Source organism: Rhea pennata, unplaced genomic scaffold, assembly GCF_028389875.1.
Source record: "Rhea pennata isolate bPtePen1 unplaced genomic scaffold, bPtePen1.pri scaffold_32, whole genome shotgun sequence".
In the NCBI taxonomy this organism is placed as follows: domain Eukaryota; kingdom Metazoa; phylum Chordata; class Aves; order Rheiformes; family Rheidae; genus Rhea; species Rhea pennata.
The window spans coordinates 3,880,807-3,885,254 of NW_026907679.1; positions in this window are offsets into that span (position 1 = coordinate 3,880,807).

The following is a 4,448-nucleotide window of genomic DNA, read 5'->3' on the forward strand; positions in this document are numbered from 1 at the left end:
TTCCGTTTTCTTCATGTTATCCATCCTTTCTGTTTTCTCCATCTTCTTCTGTGATTTCCACCATTTTCCTTTCCTTTTCGGAATTTTCTGCTCTTTAGTCAATCCCTGATGCTTTCAGTTGTTCTTTGACTTTTTTTTTTTTTTTTTTTTTTTTTGCCTTTTCTGGTGTTTCTGTTTTCTGCCATTTTTACTCCTCTAAGTCCTTTCCACCATGCTCTGCTTTTTTCAGCCTATTTTCATCAACTCCTTTTTCTACCACCTTCTTATTTTTGCTTTTTTTCAGCAATTCTGTGCATTTTCTTCCTTGTTTTTTTGGTACATTCTCCCCTGCTTTCCACCATTTATTTTCTCTTCCACTCAATTCCACTTGGAGTTTGTGTGTGTGTGTGTGTGTGTGTGTGTGTTGCTTTAGGTGTTTTCCATTATTTTGGAGGCCAGGTTTTGGTACATTTTGCATTTTCTGCCATTTCTTGTGTATTACAATGTTTTCTGAATTTTTCTGTCATGTGCCAGCATCTTTTGCATTTTACCTTCTTTTTTTTTTGCATTTTTGCCCTTTTTTTTTTTGCGTTTTCAGTCATTATGCTTTCTGCAGTTTTCCAGGTATGTTTTTTTCCATCATTTTCTGCTGTTTTCAACCCTTCTTTTCCCCCGCATTAACCATCTTTCTTGCATTTTCCACTGTCTTCACATTCTTTAGCATTTTCTGCTCTTTTCCTCTGGTTTATGATCATTCCTTCTCTTTTTCATGTGCTTTTCACACTTGTGTTGCTTTTCTTTCCATTCTGTGTCATTGCATCCACCTTTTTTCTGTTTTTTTTAAAACATTTTCTGATCTTCTGTATGCATACTCAGCCTTCAGTTGAATATATTGGGGTTTTTAAATCTCTCTTTCTCTTTTACTTCATTTGCTATTGTTTTCTCTCAAGCTCTCTCTACTTTCACTTTTTACATTTTCAACTTTTTGGCATTCTTCTACCGTTTTCTGCTATTTGTGTATTCTCTGCGGGGCTTTTCAGTAGCTTTTATTTTGTGGGAGACATTGTGCTGAAGTTTTTTTATTTTTTTAATGGGATTTCTGGCATTAATTTTGCAGGTGATTTTGTAGTATTTTTGCTTTTTCCACCGCTTTGGGGGTTTCATCCCAATTTCCATCATTTTCCCTGTTTTCTGCCTCCTTATGCATTTTTCCATTGCTTCTGCCTAATCTTCCAATATTTTCCACCCCTTCCACTGTTCCTCACCCCTTCCTGCCGTTTTCCACAAATTGCTGAACTCACGGAGGTTACGGCTGAAGTACGTAAAGATGGAAATCCTACCTAAACTTGGGACTGGGAATCTTGCACGATTCATGGAGAGAATATGGTCTTCTCTGGTTGGAGTCGTTCGTTCATGATTGAGAGCCGTTGCAATCACTCATTTCCCCTCTTCTGCTCTCATCTGGTGCAAGTCCTGTTTGTGGAGACCTGGGCGATGGACTCCTACTTGCCTCCGTTTCCTGCAGCTGCCTTGGGCTGTTTTCTGCTGCAGCTGGTGAGGTGTGGTGGTACCACCGGTGGTCTCCTTGGGTGAACATCTCCCTGGTCCTTTGCATTTGGAGAGGATGGTCATTGCCGGCAGCTGGTGGCACGGAGAGCCCTGGGGTAGGGCAGGAGCTCTGCGGTCCCCGGCTCATCCTTTGGGATCAGCTCCACGGAGCAGCATCTCCTTCAGCCCAAGGATTTCAATGTCCCATCAAATGTCTTGGAAATGCATTTCTTCTCTTTCTTTCTTTCTTTCTTTCTTTCTTTTCTTTTTTTTTCTTTTTTTTTGGAACCGACTCACATTACCTCCAAGCTTCTTCTAGCAGCAGCCATGCCCACCAAGGGCTGCCAAGATGAAACCGCACTCAACATGCTCACGGTCGCTGAGAGGAGGTCTCCGCTGATCTGCTCGTCTTCATCCCACTGCTTACATGCAAAAAAATCCCCTCGTTTAACTGCAATTTTAAATCCGATATGAAAACACTATAATGCAGCAAAGATTTGAGGAAGTTTCCATGACTCACAGTCCTTAGGATTTTGGAAAAGCACTGGTCTTACGTGAGTAAAAATGATTTATTCCCTTTTTTTTTGTTCCCACCTGCTTAGAGCTTTCCACCAAAGACCAAACACGCGTCGCAGAACGAGCTTTCCCCCACGCTTAAAAAGCAGCCTCTCGCCTAGAGATCAATGTCGCATTTTAGCATTTCGCTAAATCCCCTCTAGATTAAATTAAACCGTGCTCTCCAAAGGGGAAGCGGCTGCCGAGCCCTGCCGTCAGTGACCGAGAGGACGTTTCCTGGATGCGTTGGAAGGATAAAAATGATCCGTTCTCTTTTTGATCGTTGGAAGGCGCCGGTGAGGAGCAGCAAAAGTCAAGATTTCTATGTTTTGGGTTTTTTTTTTAAGTTTTGTTGCTATCGATAAGGTGCCTCTTGGCTGGGAGCACAAGAAGGACCCAGAGCAGCTTCTTGTTCCACGGTTTAAGCAATAGAAACTTGTTGCCGATTCAATATTTTGTTTGACATGATCAACCAGATCCAGCCACGAGTCTCAGTTCTACCACTGCCCCTTGGGGGACCCAGGCGTCCGGGTGCCCCTTCTCACCCCCCGCTCTCCCCCACACAGAGGGGACCCAGGCGTCCGGGGCTACCACGCTGAACCCCCCCCAACCCCACTCCCCCGGGTGAGCAAGGGGCCCAGGCGTCCGAGGTGCCCAGGAGTCCAGGCAACACAAGAAGTCCAGGACAACCCAATTCTCCAAGGGACTCAGGCGTCCGGGAGGGTCCCAGGCATCCGGGCATGCCGCCCCGCCCCTCCCCTGCACTCGTACAGAGGACCCAGGTGTCTGTGGCCAGCAGCGCCACACCCTTCCCCCCTCCCCACACCTTCTCGGACGCTGGGCCCCCCGTGAGCCTTCCAATAATTACTTTATTTTAACATCTTTAATTACAGACAGTAAAGTGGGGGCCAGGCCAGGGGGGCAGCTCCTGAGCCAGCACCCCCTAGACGGTCACCCCTGCCCCTCACCCCTATTGGTGGGGCACCCCCACCCCCCCCAGTGCCCCCCCAGCAGGTGGGGAGGGAATAAATATAATCCAGCGTATTAAAAGCCATTGGGGGAGGGGAGACACCCAGGGGTGGGGGAGGGTGTCACCCCCAGGGGGTGTTGAGACCTCGAGGGGGTGTTGTCATCTCGGGGCGGGGGGTCACATCATGCCCAGCTGCAGCAGGTTTTTGGCGTACATCATGGGTTGATGTTGGGGTGAGGCTGTGGGGGAGAGCGGCATTGGCAAAGAGCGGGGGTAAATACTGCCCCCCCCATGGCAAACAACCATCCCTGGGGCAAATAAACACCCAGATCTCGCTGTCCTAGGGGAAGGGGGAGAAATAGGCTGCTGCCCCCCACCCCGAGTGCTGCAGGTTTGGGGGGGCCTTCTGGAGGGTTGGGGGGTACAAAGGGGGCCCTCGTGGGGTAGTTTTATGGGCCCTAGGGTAGGGGGGAGTTGCGAGATCCTGGGGGAGCTCCAGGGGTTTGGAGGGGGGCTCCTGGGAGGGTTTTGTTGTCCCAAAATCTGGGTTCTGTTACCCGGTGTGCAAGCAACCAATAGACACACAGGGTCGAGATATTTCTTTATTTCATTTCTGCGCAGAGATGGGGGCTAGGTGGTAGAACCACAAAGCTAGCACACCTTCTCCCCCTCTCATTCTTCATTTATACACACTTTCCAGGGAGTACTTTATACAAATCTTTCTATTGGTTACAATTTCATTACCTCAGGTAACCACACTGCGCTTGTGCTTTCACATTCTGGCCTTAGGCATGCAATCTCTGCAGGAGCTGGCCCCTAGAGCCCAGGGGCTCCCAGCTCGTGCCCTCTGCACACACAGGGAGCTGGGATTCTTGAGTTCATTTACAAAAGAGAAACCAGGAAAAACAGATCAGAAAACAAGCAAGTTGGAGCCGCCAGCTGTAATTTGCCTGGCTAGAGGCCAGCACCCAGCTGTGCATGCCCTGTTCAGCCTCTGCGGGACTGCGCCCTGTGGGCAAGGGCACCGCCTGCGAGGGTGTCAGCCTCAGCCCCAGCTCACCTTCCCGTAGGGAGCAGTGAGCCTTGGGCTGCCTGTGAGCTGGGGTGCCCAGCGTGAGGGGGTGTCCCTGCGGCGTGGAAGCTTTACACAGCTCTCTCCCGCAGAGCAGGGGGCTGGAGCTGCCTCCTGCCGCGTCCTTCAGCTTTTTCTCCCCCTCTCTGATATGCCTGTCCGCTGTGCTGCTGGTGCAGCCCTGTCCATCTCCTCCTGGCCTCCAAGGAGCCCTGTGGCTGGAGGTTTGCTCTGTCCCCCACCTTCTGGAAAAGACCCACTTGTTCTTCACAACAGAACAACCTAGGACGTGCCCCGCTGCGTGCTGCAGTTGCTAGGGCAGCG